This window comes from Fulmarus glacialis, unplaced genomic scaffold (genome assembly GCF_000690835.1).
Source record: "Fulmarus glacialis isolate BGI_N327 unplaced genomic scaffold, ASM69083v1 scaffold21599, whole genome shotgun sequence".
NCBI classification, from domain to species: domain Eukaryota; kingdom Metazoa; phylum Chordata; class Aves; order Procellariiformes; family Procellariidae; genus Fulmarus; species Fulmarus glacialis.
In genome coordinates this window covers 20,751-38,772 of record NW_009231676.1, presented here as the reverse complement: position 1 = coordinate 38,772, position 18,022 = coordinate 20,751, and positions in this window count along the sequence as shown.

The window sequence follows — 18,022 nt, the reverse complement described above, 5'->3', positions numbered from 1 at the left end:
CTCAGATACAGCAAGAATTCAAAATGCAGCCTGAGTAGCACAGCCTTTTGCCTTTCATGAAGTGGCTTAGCTGGACCTGGAGCATCAGTGTGCCACCAACAGCACGTTCCTGGAGGGAATGCAGTGGTTTCTCCCATGTTCCAGAATATGTCAAAGAGCAGAAATACTAACATTTATGTATACTATAATGAAACTGGAGACTCATGCTGGAATAACACCACTTCGTACTCACCACAGGTCTTATAGGGGCTCTGTTTCGGGCAACATATAATCTGTTTTTCTTGCATATACAAGACCATCTCTCTGGTTAAATGCTAGATTCAGATATTTTGTAATAAAAATATATATCAGTTTCAGACATGGCTCGCTCCCTTAGACAAAGTTTGACCAACTCATGTTAGAGCTGCTTCCATCTGCTGTTTGACAGGGCCAACCAAGTCTGTCCAGAGTGATGGTTGTGATTGTTTTACTTTTGTCAACTCCTGCTTTATACTGATCGGGAGCTACAGTTTTAGTTTATATCTGAAATGGCAATTCACAAAAATATCCCTTCAACTTTGTGAAGTTTTAAGTGTGCGTATATGGATGATACCAAATTCTTCCTATCAGTGGGAGAAGATAGAGTGAAATTCTGTCCACTGAAGTTATTGGATATGAAGATGAACCTGGTAACAGCCCAAACTGAACACTGCATCTCATACCTGCGGGACTTATACCAGGAAAAAGGCAGAATTTTGCCTGTGTTTCCTCCTCTCCCTTTGTAACCTAAACTTACATTGGTACTGAGAAAAAAATAAACAGTAACTAAATAGTCTGATCAGTACTAAGAATATAGACTTGAAAAATATTATCTGAGATTATTTGCCAATGATAGCATAATTAAAAAAAAAAAAAAAAAGAAAAAAAAAATCAGTCTTAAGTTACTTTATTATCTAATAACTAGTGGGAAGCTTAATGGGAGTATCAGACACAAGTCAAGGAAGTGCAAGCTCCAAATTGTTTTTCTAGGGATGGGATTTCCAGTTTGTTCAGGACTGGATGTGCTTTGTCTCACCTCTGCTCACAAAGGTGATGATTTCATAAACACTACATTTAGAAGTTTGATTGTCAATACATCCTGAAGTTTTAAACTTACATACTGGGTCTCAAGTGCTCTCTCCAAAAAGGAAAACCATGGATCAAAATTTAAAATAGAAAAATATAAAATAAAAAATAATTCAGCACTCAGACCAGGTAAGTGTAAATTAGAGATTGTCTAGACTCTATCAAACGACTTGAGTCTGTTATAACTCAAGCTAAGAAGCCTGGGCTTCTAAATCTAATTCTAAGGGCTCCAGCTTAATTCCAGGATAACAATAAATATGCCTGCTGGCACACAGGACGTGTCTGAACAAAATCTTCTATCTAGATAAGATTAATTATAAACAATGACAATATTTATGATATAGTCACATAAATAAGTTACCAAAAAGAAAAAAAATCTAGAATGTGGCTTTATGATGTGTCATTTACCCTGTTGTGATCTTACCTCAGAATAAATATGGGATAGTGTTTTGAGAGGAACAGCCTGAGCACAGACAGACAAAGCTGGTATGCTTTATATTGCTGATGTGAACCATACATTACAAAGTAACCTTAACAGGTACCTGTAAGGAAAAAAAAAAAAGTGGGGGGAAAAAAATCAATTTTTTGAGCAATCAATTAAATTTAAAGAAATAAACTAAATTAACATCAGAGAAATATTTTGCATTGTGTGACCATGGTGCTTTTGATCCAATACCAAGAGCTCAAAAGCTGGATTTATTATATCATCAAATTGTAGATCTTGAGAAGAGAACTGTGTGAGAAGCAGGACTACCATGGCTCCTCACAAGCTGTTAGTTCTGAACTCCAGCACTTCAAAGAATGATAGTTGTTTCATTGCTGAGCAATACATTTGTGGTCATATCTTGAAAAACTGTTTCAATGGAGTATCATCTGAGCATGATAAGTGATTTGTGCACCATCTAATTTAAGCGGTGAAATGCAATCCATGTTCTGTAGATCTTAAGGAAAAGTTAGTGGGATTTGAAAAAAATTCCAACCAAAAAGGAAAGAGGTAGCATACATTTCATAATGTTCAAAGAAAGCCCACCCATAAAAGAAGAGGCTAGTACAAAGGTGGTTGAGCTATAAATCTGCAAGCAATAACACCACAATGAATTTCGGGGCTTGAGAACAAATCATCCTAAGTAGAGGAGAAATGCAAAACCTTTTGCATTTGGCCTGTGGGAAACAATGGAAGCATATCAGGATAGTAGAGGTGACACAGAACAAGAATATATATATCAGGATTTGGGAGAGGTTTTTCTTTGATTTCGTCTATGTCAGGATTTAACCTTCTCTGTTCTGTATATATCTTATCATCATATCTCCATTAAGGAGCACTGAAAACTTCAAGGACATTCTATTCCATATTCTTGTACTTAAGACTTTTAAAAATTGTTTTTAGGGTGCAATAGGAGAATAAATCTGTGGACTACTTACTATGTGGCACTAGCCTATGTACTTGGAAAAGTTCTTCTTTATAAAAAAGTAACCCCAGACCAAAACATTTTCATGAAGTTTACTCACAAACATGAAGTTTTAATTGCTTTTGTCCCCACTTGCTTTATGTCAGTTTCTATATATCATTTCAGAATATTTCTAAACTTTGGGGAAGTTCTGAACTAGATCCAAACTTTGGCTACTCTAGGATTTAAAATGTAACAGAAATGTGTGTGTTTGTCCTATAGTATGGAAATGGTTCAACATAATGATTTAAGTATACATGCCTCTTGAATTTATTACCCAGCAAAAACCTTCCTTTAAGCTTACCCAAGATTGCCAGCTTTCAGCCAATTTACCAGCAGAGTTTTTTATTTATATTGTCAATAAACCAATGTTTTCTGCCAGCAGCTCTGCAACAAACACTACTCTATTTTCTGTTGCATATATCTGGGAAACACAAGTATGAAATTACACGAAGATAATCACTAGAGAATGAAGCACCAGATGCCTTTCCCAGCACTGCTAGCTGGCCATGTCACTTGCCATGGTAATGGGTCAGAGACAGAGTAGCGGAATTGTCTGGGGTTCAGCTAGATGCAACCAATGTGAACTCTGAAAGTACAGATCTCACCAGCATTTCATTTGATTCCAGGCAACTTTGTAGACAACTAGTCTCGGAGTGAACCACCTTGGGCAATTTTGATTTACTGTCTGCCAAAGGTATTTTTCTTCATATGGATTTTATCCTGTGGGGTTTTTCTTTTTCCCTTTTTGGTGTTGCTTTCACGTTTTGGTTTTTTTTTTTTTTAATGAGAAGATATTTTACAAAGATGGAAAGAAGCAGAAGGCTCTTGTTGCCGTCTCTTTTTTCTACTTACATTTCTTTATTGAACTTGTTTCTCCTATCTCCTTTCCTTATTTCTTCTGACCCCACATAATAGTTATTATTAACTAGATTTTTGCTTTTAAATAAAGTACTTATTTAAGAAGAAAAAAAGTAGGAAAAGAAATCTGTGATCAATGATTTACTGTCCAAGCCACTATCGTCTCCCTTATCTCTCTTCACATAGATTGCTCATTTCACCCAATCAATTTACAAAAGTTGCATTTGATTCTCTCTGTTCCAGCTGAGTTGTACTTAGCACATAGACTTGAGAAAAAATATTGTTTCCAAGTTATTACTGCTGCTTCTGATCATCTGAGCACAGCTTGGGGCCTGCCTGCCTATGACATAAATTAAAATAGTCTGAAGATCTGTGTGCAGCTGACAGTAGTAACCTTAAATAACTTCCTCCACTGTTGTTGCAAAGGAGAGACGGCCTCCTTGATCAGCTTTGTGTTGACTAGAGAGTCACCTTACTTCAAAGGCGAGCCACCAACTTTAAGATTCTGGTAAATCACTGGAGCAGTTGAAAGGAGGTGTATGAAAAATCATGCCTGCAGTTTCTCGCAAGCTGTACTTTCTACAGTTATTGTTACACGTCTATGCTACTCAATATATGTATCTGAATCATAGTTTCATGGAGGAAAACCTTACTAGTTTGCTAGTAAGGTCTAGATTGGTTGGTCTAGATTCATGGTTTAAGATATTGTCACAGGATATGTCATATGCTGTATGACTGATACTCAACTACAACAACTAGAATATTTTCTACGTAAGGCACATATATTTTCCTTGAAGCAGACAGAGATTCTCTTTCTCCCACTTTTCTTGACTAAACTGAGATGCCTGGGCACAGAAATCAGAAAAAAAAAAGCATCAGAAGACCTAAGAGTATATACAGTTTGGGCATAAAGCAACATTTCTTTCTGAGAACAAGGAACTGTTGTTCTTGACCCAATGCTGGAGCCCTAGGCTACTGTGTGTCTTCTAAATTTGGTTCTATTAGCATCTTTTTTAACCTTTGACTAGTTTCCCCTAGCTGAGAAACTGAAGAAATATAAACAAAGACAGACTGGATAATCAAATGTATAGTTAGAATGTATAATCCTAAGTATTTAATCTACATATGTAAGGTTATATTTCACCTGTCCTTAGGTGAGGTAGTAGTTTTTGTGGGACCCTCTTTTCTTCTGCAAGACACTGACAAACGAAGAAGTGTATATTATTGTTCACGGGAACTCTGAGAGGTAAGGAATCATAAAATGAATCTAGCAAACTAATAGTGTCATGTTCATTATTGCAAGAGTCAAAGCACAGGATCAAAGGCTCAGGAAAAAACAAAGTTTGACAAAAAAGAATCAGTTGGGAGTAAGGGTCACAGCCAAACAGGAACAAAAGAATAAAGAGCAGAAGAAAACATCTGCAAGCCTTGCTTGTGGGGAGGGAGAAGGAAGTAGGAAGAGGGAGGAACCTTTCCACATACTTGCCCTCAGAGGTTTGCATACACTTGTGTACTCCACATTGTTTGAACCTGATTTATAAAATAGTTGCATTTCAGAGATAATGAACATCACAGATGACCTCTCCAGAGGGGTTTCCCTTCCCCTTAAGGGATAGGGGGAAAAGAACTTTCTCACCACAGGACAACATAAAGACTTTCAGGGGCTTTAACCACCTAACTCCCATAACTTTTGTGACATATGTTATATATGTGCAGACCTGTGCATGTCATTTTTTTAAAATATAGTCTCCTTATTTCCTTCCCTGCTTCTCATCTCAATCTTTACATGTGACTCCACAAAATAAAGGGAGCAACACTATAAAAGAAAGATCCAGAGGTGGTAGAGTCATGTGGGGTGAGCAGAACCAGACTTGCTCTGACTCCTGACAGAGACTCAGAGTAATGAGTCCCAACCTGGGCAGTGATCGAGCACTCGGACAGAGACAGCATAGAATTCACCTTATATTCTTTCCTACTGCCCATAATCATTTTGCAATGGGCTGCAGTAAGCCACTGCAAATGTAGGAAGGCTTTATTTATACTAGTAGTCATTATTGCAATCACCTTTTGTTCCCGTGCCTTAAAGCCAGAAAGAAATGTGTACCTTCTGCCTAGTAAGGAAGGTACTTCCAGTGTGAAGGCTTGAATAAAACCATTACTTTCACAAAGTCTTCACAAAAACTAACTTCAGATAGGCAAGGCCAGCTTTTCTAGGCTTCCTCTACAGCAAATGAGGTGAAACATATAGGTTAGGAGTTTCCTTTAGTATCTGAGGAGGTTATTACTTTCCTTTAATATGGAAGTTTCCTGAGCAGAAATATTCTTTTATAACACTATAGAATATTGCTGCTTCCTTATCTTGTCACGCTTATTTCCTGCAGAAGAGGTTAGCAGCAGTAGATTGGTACATCTCCATGGACTAGCCATCACAGGAGTTGGAAAGCATCACATAACTCACCTTTTACCCTTTGTACTTGGAAACGTATCAGGAAAACATCCTTTACATGTGTTCTCACACACAAGAAATTAGGATATACAGAAAATGTTTGGCAGGTAGAAATAAGGTAGAAAATAGCAGCCACGAAACAGTTAGTTCTTAGTACTCCCTCTTGCATGATTGCTATGTTTTTACAGTGCATGTTTTGCTCCTTATAATATTTACTTGGCTAATTTTTTATTCAACTGCTCCTGAGGTAATACTATACTTCTATTTATAGCTAACAGGATGCTTACAGTAGTGCAGTCTACTCATCAAAGACCTGGTTCTGTAGTATTCTTATCTGCCTCCCCCCTGTAAATTTTTGGAGCCTTTTAATTTCCCACTATATGAGTGCTTTGCAATGTAAGTACTCATAACTGCTGTCAATGATTTCCAATATACTGCAAACAAAGGTAAGAGAGTAAAACTGGGAGATGATCTTTCCAAGATGTGGCATTAAACCCTTTCTCCAGACTCTGACTCAGACTTTTAAAACTTCTTTTCCATCCAATGCACCATAAATGAGTATTAGATATGGTCATCACATTGTCCACAGAAGAGTAAATTCCCCTATCAAATAGGTGGGCATTTTTGCAAACTAGGACTGGTGAACTGTTTTGAGAAACAATGTAAAAGTATTTCACAATGGGAAGGACTGACAAGTGGAACAAATTTGTCATGGGCAGTGGCAGATTTTTAATCACTTGAAATCTTCAGATTGATGACTGGACATGTCTTAGCCAGACCCAATTTGTTGGGACCCAGAACCAATTTGGTTGTTGTGGTGGGTTAACCTTAGCTAAGGGCCAAATTCCCACCCAACTGCTCAATCACCCCACCCCGCCACTGCAGCAGGAGAGGGAGAGAAAATAGGATTAGAAAGCTTGCGGGTCAGGATAAAGACAGGGAGATCACTTACCAATTACTGTGATGGGCAAAACTGCCTCAACTTGGGGAAAATTAATTTAATTTTTTGCCAGTTAAAATAGATTAGGGTAGTGAGAAACAAAGACAAACATTAAAACAACTTTCCTCCTTCCTCTCCGAGGCTCAGCTTTGCCCCTTCATTCCCAAATCTTCTACCCACCCTGACAGTGGCACAGAGGGGTGGGGAGGTGAAGGTCAATACATAATAGTTCCTCTCTGCCTCTCCTTCCCTATCACACTTCTACCCTGCTCCAGCATGGACCCTTTCATGCGGGCTTTAGTTCCTTCAGGAAATAACTGCTCCACCGTGGGTCCTGCACAGACTGCAGCAGATACTTGCTCTGGTAGATTCAGCACCTCTGCCGCTGCCTCCTCCTCCTCTGACCTTGGCATTCCCTTCACTATTTCTCACTCTTTTTGTTACCTCCTCCTCTCTCTGTCCAGCAGCTTTGTCTTTTCTTAAATGTTTTCTCAAAGGCGCCACCAGCTTCACTGATGGGCTCAGCCGTGTCCTGCAATGGGTTCAGCACAGGGCAGCCCCCGGCCTCCTCCCACAGAAACCTCCCCGGCAGCCCCCCGCTGCCAACACCTTGATGTCTACACACAACACAGTTGTCAACAAGGGAAGGAGGTGAAATCCAATGGCTGGTACTAGAGTTTGAGAATCAGCACTATGACATTAAAATTTTGTCTATCTTAATAATATGCACCAAGTGTTCTCATCTAAGCAAGTGCCAACTACTGATCAGTCACTGCTTCCACCCAGCACTTGTAATTGTTTACGTCATTTATCTGTAGCCTCTTAGAAATCTGAAAAATAAAAAACATATTTTTATGGAAGACAAAGTCAGAAGTGAAGATTAGTTTCTGAAATTGGATACAAATCCCACTTTAAGGCTTGTAAATGTTGCAGATTCAGGTGGTTTTGACTGATCAACACTTTACTATAAAAATCACCTATCTGGAAAAAGCCACAATTTCTGCATTTTAAAATCTTTCACAGAACTTTCTGCAGAGAATTTGACATATTGTTTAAAATACATGTAAAGAAATTCAAACATAAACATTTTCTGACAGTTAAAATATTTGCCTGTATATTTGGAATATATCAACAACATATTATGTTATGCTGTCTTTGAATATTGAAATATAAAAATGCAGCCTGGGTATCCTTAATCACGGTAACACTATTTTATAAATATGGTAATAAATATTAAAACCTGTGTAATGCACATATGGAAAACATAGACTTTCTGAGACATGCGGGGTCATTTCTGCTTTGCAAATCATGAACCTTAAGAGAGACATCACTTAGAAGAGACAAAAGAGAAGAATTTGGGAGCAGAGTCAAGGATTTATGACAGATCCATATAGGAACTGTGGAAGATTTAGGCATCTAGCTGCCATTTTATATGCCTAAATCTAAAGGTTACAACTTCAACACGCCATCTAAGATGAAGCCTAACCCAAGAGGTAGCTGTGTCTTCGACTTTAAAGCATTCCAGGTGTGGAGAACTCTGTTCTGGACATGTCCTTAAACGCCACCTTCTTCCTTGGTTTTAGCAACACAAAGCATAGCTCACAGCTAAAACTTTCAGGATTTGCAAACTTCTTTGCAAAAGGTGGATTTGAATTTTCAGAGCATGTGAAAATCTCACACAGCTGGGATTATCACTGAGCTCTGCTTTTCACAAGATCAGGCTCAGCTCCTTCTTCTACTTGAAAAACTAGAGTAATTTTTACCTCAACACTATCCTTGCAACAAGCCATTGGGTGTTTTAGGGGGAGGTGTCCTTCTATTACCTTCTTACTTCGAAATCAGAAGCTTAAGAAATCACCATGCAAGGGAAAAAAGAGAGCAAATATGAGTGAGAATGACTTTTATCATCTAATAAGTAGACTCTCATCTGAAAAAATTCCCATCCTGTTCCAACAATATTTGCCAGATTCTTCCATTAAGTATTCATAGGAGCAAAAACTGGAGTCTTATCTTGAAATACTTCATGTAGCAGAATTCCCTTTGATGGCCTTGAGCTGAATGATAGCTCTGTCATGTCTTCTAATAATCAGTCTAAAAGAAAGGTTCCTCTGCTTCAGATGTTAAAGTCTTGTGCCAGGAGCTGGAAAGCCACTTCTCACCTCCTATGATGCAGGCAAAGTAAAACTCATTGGGCAAATTCTTAAGGAAGAAGGAACAAAAATGGGTCAAGTATAGAGAGGATGGTTTCTATTCTACCTTGAAAAACCTTATTTGTGTTATTTATTTAGAAAGGTGGGAGGACAATACAGCTTTATGTATCTATAGGATAAGGCAGGAGAAATATGATGGCTGGGATCTTTACTTAAAATTCCCCAAAAAAGGAAAATGATACATCATGGCTATTAAAACCAACAGGAAATCTGTTATTTTCTGTGACATATGCAAAATCTATCTGTTCTATATGAATAACATATTAAAAAACAAATAAGTCAGCTGGCAGCATATAGTTCATATAGTTTTTCCCTTTCCACTAATGTCTCGATATTCAGTATATGAACTTTTTTCACGTGTTGGTCAGTCAAAGAGAAAGCTACCTGTAAAGGATCTCCTCATGAGATACTTCTGCAGTGATGAAGGAATCAAGTATTGTTTCCTCTTTCCCCCTGAAGTTTGCAGAACGGCAGCTGGTAAAGAACTAACCAGATCCAGGCAGATGCCCACTGCTTCTCACTACTCCAGAATTCACAGGGAAAAATACATAACTTGTGGTTAATTCGCTTCAACCATGATTTTCCCACTACCAATATATTTGCAACCAGAGTATGGTGCTAGTAAAAGCTAGAGGCTGACAGCATTTCTGTAGTAAACACTGAATGGGAGAAATCTGAGTATGAATCACATATGAAACAGCATCAGCAAGAGCAAATAATGCACACACTTATGTGGAAAAATATGTTGGCCAGTACATGAAAACTGTATTAAGGCTGCAAGGAGAAAAAGGTGTTAGACTAATGAAGAGAAGGATGTAGCTGAGGAAGAAAATGGAGTCTGACAAAGAGGACTAGTGCATGACAATTAGGTAGCTGAATAGATGGAAGATATCCACTTGGAAGTGAATATGGAAGCTTTGTTCAGAATGAGAACTAAAAGTGAGGAAACTGAGAAGAAGTCATAAATCTTAATTTACAGGAATTATCTTAAGTAGTTGCTTGTGTCAATCATTCTGCATAAAATTATGGACATTTTCTGCTTTGAGGTGTCACAAGCTGAACATTCAGGAAAATGAATGACACTAGATCATTTTTGTACAAATCCATACCATTCTGCAAAAACAAGGAAGACAATTCAAAAGAACTCATTTTTCGGTCAGCCGAATCATTGCATGGGAGGACTTTAATACTCTATCAGGGCTATATAAAAGGAGCATATAAGTTGCCATACAACAACTTTGCAAACATTGGTGAAGCAAAGACAATAGGTGACAGCCAGCTTGCATATTAACAAAAGAAAAGCCCTGAAGAGTTATAACAAACTTGATTTTGCTTTGACATACTATGGAAATGTAACAGAACTATTTTATATAAAAACAAAGAGCTCTAAACTCAAACTGGAAAGTAGCAGCAACACTTTATATATGCATATTGGATGCCAAAGAGGAATGGAAGTGGAGAAGTTAAAATAAATAAAATGTCTTCTGTAGCAAGCTATTGCATTTTATAGAATTCTTGCCTCTGACAACTTCCCAAGGTCCCTCAGATGAATGACACACAGAATAAATGGAAAACAGCATTTTTTATCCTAGGCTATGGTTTCCAGCAGAATCAATAAAGCTGAAGGACAATAGAAATGTGATTACCCCATTAATCCACAGGACCAAATTTAACACAGCAAAATATCATCTCTACAAACATCCTAATGAATTTTCAGGCAAAGCAAAACTGTGAGGGTTGATTTCAGGATAAATTAGTGCTCTTAGAGAAATTTTGAGACATAGCAGAATACCTTTCAGTAGGTATCACCCATCTTGGATGCTTCCTGCCTGGTGCAAAAGTGGAGAGGGACAGATTTGTTTTTGTTTCATTTAAGGCAGATAATAAACTATGATTTTTTCTTAAAAAAAAAGATAAATTTATTCTAGGGTAATAAAAATTCTCTGTGAACTCTGATCTTCCTCTTAAAGAGTGTAAACAGATGCATACTTCTAAAAAATGTGAGTCGAGATAAATAAGTTACACAGTAGTACTCAATCACTTGTTCTTTGCTGCGATCTTTTCCTTTTTCTGTAACTTGTATATTTTCATTGTAAGTATACTGGGTCCAGGGCCCAAGTTCCTTCCTTACACCCCTGGAAATCAGAGTGGGGATGTGATTATAAGGGAAATTAACATCAGAACTGGGTCCCTCATCTCCATACTTGACTCAGAAATACCTAGCACACACTGAGAGAGTGACGTACATGAATAATGAATAATAGCTATAAGAAGTAGGCAAGTGACCTTTCCTCTTTTCTCAGCCTAATAGCAGAAGACCTTGAGAACTTAACCTACTGATGAATAAGGCATAAATCTGCTAAGCAGTTATGAATATATGCAATAGAGTGCCTTCCAAGGACTTGGGAAATTCTTTTCATTATTCTGACCTCAAGAGAGTCAGTATTCTTATCTCCTGGCGATGAAACATAGTTGAGACTGTTGTCTTGTTTTTTGAACATTAAGGAGCTGCTGTGATGAAGCAGGCAAGACATGAACAGCACAGATTTCTCCTGAGCTAAAATATGTATCAAGCTCTTGGCTATTCACATAAGACTCATAAATGATGGAGACTCCATGCTTTCTGAAAGCTTTGGGAAATGTAATGGCTTGAAGAACTCCACATATTGTCTATTAAAGCTTCTAAGTATTAGAAAAAAGAGTTCCTTCTCACAGTCACAACCCTAACTATGATTTCTAAAGCAGTATCAACAAAAAGTGCAATAAAACTTTATCACTATACACAGGCTTATTACTGTAGACTTTGAGGTAAATAGTAACGTCACTTCTTTTGTTTGGATAGATGCCATAAGAAAAGGGAGTCTAAGAGAACAATGAATATTTTGGTCAGTACCTTTCTACAAATGTTCCATGATTCCCTTTTTGGAGACAGAGAGGAGATTATAACACTATCAGCTTTGTTGGCATGACTAAGGTTGATACAAATGGGGAGATATGTCCCAGAAGTCACAGTAAAAGCTTTCTTATCGATATGTAGCTTATACATCTAGTGAGTCTTTCCTCTACTTTACCATGCAGCCCCTTGGGTTGGCACAGTCTTCTCTTCCCACACAACAGGGTTGTCTTTGAATATCCTGATTTTTCTGCCTTTCTTATGATTATTGGACAGGACAAAAAGATACTGGCCATTGTGCTTTCGTACCCACTGAAACACTGCTCCCACTTGAAAAGCATATGTGGCACAGGCTTGGGAGGAGGAGAGTTGGAATTCCTCCCTGCGGTTTAAGAACCCTATTAAAGCAAGAAAAGTTATCAGTAGAAATGGGAGTATCAGCTGGTCTAAACAACTTTAGCAAGCCATTGAGTCTTCATATTCTTTTTCCAACACTGGAAATAAAATAGACACACACTGAATTGTTTTTGTTATTCTGCTAGTGTTCTGATAGGTAGATGCCATTCAATTTCGTATTGGATGCTATGTTCCATATGGGTGTTGCTTACACAAACAACAACATAATAATGGCAAATTGAAGTATAAATATGGTCTTTGATACACATGCTAAACATCAGATGAAGTTTTAATTTGGGTAGGATCAGCAACTTTTGCCAAGAATGAGATAGCAAGGTGGGTGGACATATTTCTATACAGCCTCTAGGGAGGGAAGTAACCCTATGCTATCCTAGTGTTTCTAGGTACATCTGTGATATCTCTCAGCACCCTATATTTCAGGAAGTCAGCCTGTTTGTGAAGTTATTGTAAGGTAGCAGTGGGCATAAGTAAAACACTGCTAATATAGTACTTGGCCAAAAGTAGCCTCCCCTGTAGGAGTTTGTTTATAAATTGCTTTGGTCCACTTGACAAGGTCAAATCCATTCTCTTAATGATGAATCTCATCTGTTCTGGTGCAGAAAGAAATGTTTTCTTTCACTTCTACGTGTGGTAAGAGCTCATTCATCTCTGTATGTTCTAAAGGGAAATCTAGCTACATCAGAGAGAGAAGGAGTATTCAGAGGGCAACTGATGGCCAGGAAGATATATTGAATTCACTTTCCTGGGACAGACATTCAAATGGTAACAAGTGATAGAAAACAGCTCTATATTTCAGCATGATGTGTGTTCTCTCTCTTATGATTAAACCCCCTGTGGGCCATCTGCATTTAATGGGTTAGAACTACTTTGTAGCTGCAGTTTTTTCCTTCCACGGCTCTTATTTATTTGAGAGGAGACCAAACTGCACTCTTAAAAGTGCAGCACGTAGGAAACACTGCCAAAAGAATGAGAACGAAAAGGCAAATTTATGGGCTAGTGTTGTTTTAAGCATTTAGCAGTATAAATAGGAAGTGTAGATAAATGTGGACATATAAGTGACTCTCTGTTTATCTCAGTTACATTATTTGCCTAAATTCCAAAAGAGAATTAGCGCAATTAGTTTATATAAGGGTTAATGCTCTGCCTCTGGACTAGCAATTTAGCATATGTGTAGAACTGTTTTCAAACTAAAACTAACACTCCTCCTTAGAACAGGTCTTCCTAAAAAGAAAAAGCATTGCTCAGTTCATCCTTGTCTCTCTGATCCTTAAAAAAAAAATCAGACACAAATATAGAAACTACTGCAGTAAATTAGATGTAAAACACTGATTTAATACAGTTCAGTGTTTTAAAAATAGCAGAATGGACTACCTAACAAAAAAACATTCATATAAACTAAGTAATGTTGTTCCAGGACAATTTGATTTAGCATAGTAAATCTATTATGTATTTATTAGGGATCATATTCTGCTCCCAAGTGAAGTCACTGGCAAGATTCCCGTTAACTTCAACTAGGATTTGATCATAGGGAGATTTTTGAGTAGAGTTAAGGAAATTTCATCCCTCTGCCAATGCTGAGTTTTCTGGCTCTAAATATTCAATAAACTCCCAGCCAATGAGTGTATTTTCCTCTTTCCTCATTGTATATATTACTTAAGCATTTGCTAAATAATACTCACTAACTCAGATCTCTATTCCAGACCTTTTTTATAAGGCTCCCGAAATCATTCAGTGTTTTATTTACTCTATGTGTTCAAGTGCCATCTGACAGATTTTTCCATATGTAAATATGAATTTCATTATATATTAAAATGTTTATAAAGACTAATGAGAAAATCATTCTTAGTACTCTAGAAGCTTCGTTGTTCGCTTAATATCACTTTGAAAGAAAAATGCAATGAACATGTTTTGTGTTGTCATTTTCACAGTTAAAGATGTCAGCTGGTTTCCATTTTTAATGATTAAAACAAAATCATTTGTGTAAATACACCTGAGTAAATACAGTCTTATACAGATTCAGATACTTCTGTCTCTCTTTGAGGACGCTGTTTAACAAAGCTTTCATTTTAACTGTACCCTTCTCTTTCTCAGAAGGGCAAAAACATTGTGAAAGTGTTAACTAGGACCTTATTCCACCTACAAGCAGTTTGTTAATCATAATCAGACTCGATTTAATATAAAAAAAAGTTTTGGTTTTCAACCAAAAAAAGGTTTTAACCTTCTTAGTCACTCCTCCATATCAATAAATTGCTCATTCACGGAGCAATTTTGGGTGCAGCAGTCTAATCTTTTGCAACTACTGGATTTTAGCAGAAGACCTGGCCCAGCTGTAATGACAGTGCGATTATACTAAACTGTGGTTGGTATGCTCATATAGATATTCTCACAGGAATACAAGGCAGGGAGGATCAGGCCTATTTCAATTATTTTTAATAATTAAAGGATGCAGAGACCATCATTTCCTCAGCTTCTGAGAGATGAAGCTGCCAGCTGTTGGGTTATGGAGGGCTGCAGTAGTTAGATTTAGAGCATGGAAAAGCACTCGTGTAACAGCGTCTTGTGAACCATCAAGTTCCACTGTATAAGCTAGTCAGAAAGTATGATTTTTGTCCTGATGTTGTAACCTATCGTCTTTCAAATGAAGTTTTTCATGCTAACAACATTATTGACTTTGATCAATATTATCGCCTATACATTGATGGATTTATTAGTCTAGTCTACTGCTTATTCCTATGGGAATAATCATTGTTATCATAACAGGTGAGCAGCATGAGCTAAGACGACGTTTTGACTTGCTGAGTGTGAGGCCTCACAACAGCCCTTATTCTTTGAGAAGATAATGGATTTTGAAGACTCACTTGTTTGTTTGTTTGTTTTCATATATTGAAAAATCAATGACATCTCATGTGTGGACTGCATTTAAAAAAACAGATTTGGTTAGGAACTACTTATTTTTATATTGTTATTTAAATAGAGCAAAAACAACTGTCAGAAACAGGTCAATATCTCACATACATCTTAAGTGAGAGTGTTGTGATATGTTCCTTTATTTGCAGCCACAGCTGTGTCAAGTTTAATAAGTTTGTGGTGCAAAGGAGAACGGCCATGTTTCAGGAATTTGGTAGACTCGCTGATCCGACTGTCACTGTGCTTTAAGGCTCTGCCCTCATGCTCCCCTAAAAATCCAGGGAAAGAAAACCTGAAATTCATGATTAGAGAATGTAGAAACCGAATACTTCTCTTAAAGAATTCTTAAAGAATTACTCTTTAATTTCCCAATATGTTTTTATTAACAGTGATAGTCATACACCTACCAACCCTGCCCCTTCAAGACTTACTTTTTGGATTCTTTATATCCCTCCTTAAACCCATACTGTTCTTGCAAATAGAGATAGGAGAGGTGGCAATAAAATGATTCTTATGTTCACAGGTTCTGGTGAGATTTGGGTGGGGGAATTTAGGCAAGAGAGGGAAGGAAGGGATGCCTTGGGTTTAGGTTTCCTCCTTACTCCACCACTGCACCCTGACTCTCCTCCCAGAAGATTATTCTGCCACTCCCATACCCCCACATTCACTGCACACTCCTCTCATACCCACACCTCACATTCAGTGCTTGCCCAGCCTGCTGCTTATTTTACACAATTTAAATCTAAAATATGTTCTTTCAACTACCACAACTTTACATTCTGGATGTTTACTTAATAAGTTTGCTTATACCACCAACATTTCATATGATAATTCACCAGTGTACCACAGCTGGTTTGTGTTGCACTGGCATTACAAGGCAGCTGTAAACTTAGTTAAACTAGATATATACTGCAGTTTCTTCAGCCTACTCAAAAGTGATATAAAATAATTGGGTAACTCACAATGTCTTACTACCATTCTGATGCCAGCCACATCTAAAAAGATCACCGCAGAGGGATAAGAAGGGTGTGTTCTGGAGATAAGATGAGTGGGCCACTTGTTAATTGAGTATGAAAATGCCAGGGGAAAAAAATCTGTGCCTTGTCACAGAAAGAACTTCCCCTGGAAACATTTTGAATTTTAGCAGTATAAGTATTTTAAATGAGTTCTAACTCTGATCAGCCTGATTTAACTCCTATTAATAATTAATCTAATTAATTTAATCAATAAAATATTAATTCATCTGTGTAATTTTGAAAACACTGTAATATTTTATTCTTTGCAAACAAAACAATTTACTTCTCTTGTGCTAAAGTATCTCAGTATTAAATGCACAGTATTGGTCATATTTGTTAAACTATATACTTCAGGGCCTTACCATAAAGTTCACAGTCAAAATAAAATGCTTTTAACATATTGAACTGGATTTTTTCAACACTTGACAGCGTAAAATATTATGACAGTAAAGAAGTGAAGTGAGAAATACAGTTCATTTCAGCTTATTCTCAGCAACAAAAGATGCCTTCATTGATATGTTCCTGCGGTATGTAACACTGCTGATTGAACTGTAGGTAGAAATCAGTTGTGTCAAACTTTTCTGACCATCTGTAAGGAGACTGGGTCTTTAGCTGCTAAATGTGTTGTCCATCACTCACATCAGTCTGTACAAATCTTAAAGAGGACTTTTAATTTTCATAGCTAAATTTACATCTGTTCAAAAAGTTTTTCAAATACAGGCTTAACATTTTCAAATTGTTGATGAATCAATCACGGGAGAAAAAAATAGCGCAGAGTTATGTCATCACAAATTCTTCACAGCAATAATTACAACAATATTTCACTTTCTCTTTTAACAGGATAGGGACTCTTTGCCCAGAAGTTCTATAAATTTACTTCTCAGCATTGCATGATGATCACATATCTCAAACATTAGTTAAAGTACTTGGCAGGAAGGCTATGTAAATCACCTCCTTTTGTTTTTAGTGCATTTGCCACATGTTGAAGAAGCAACGAAAAGATTAGTTGCTCGTGCTAAGAAATCATTAAGTGGATAAAATCAAAGCACAAGAACACAATTCCTGTCAAATGTGGGAGTATAGTCCAGTGGAAAATAAAATCATTTACCTTGAATAGAAACTTAAATTATTTGCATATGCCTCTTTTCTAGAGTTTTCTTATAAAAAGAGAACCCTACAAATAGCCCTGTTGGCTCTATTTGCACTATTTGTGGAATAAGGAGCTACTCATCTTGGTTAAAAAATCTGAGTCTGGCCTTAAGCCAGCATGGGCCAGATTCTGTCATCCTTACCAGAGCTGAATAGTACCTTAAGCTGGGCCTGATTATGAACCGATTACTCATGTTGTACTGAGCGGCTCTTTGCATGAATGGGGCCATTGTGAATAAACGTTCACAAGTGATTCACAATTTGGCCTATGTGAGTAGTCTCGCTCACATCAATGCGTCTACTCATGGAGTAAAGCACTACTAAATAAAAGTGGCAGAATATGACCCTGTTGTAGTACTTGACATCTAACACGAAGATACTTTTTCATTAGCTAAATGAAACGCTGCAACCAACAGACTATCATTCATTCTTTGAGACGAGGCTGATGCAAGAGCATGACAAGCTTAATGCAGGCCTGCAACTTATCACACCTCAGGTTTAATGAAGGGTTGAATACCTGTTTGTCTAATGCATAAAGTTATGCTAGCAACATGTAACAAATAATTTTCATTGCTAAAACTGAAGATGAAGAATTAATTAGAATTGTATCTCTTTCATTTAAATCAGCAGG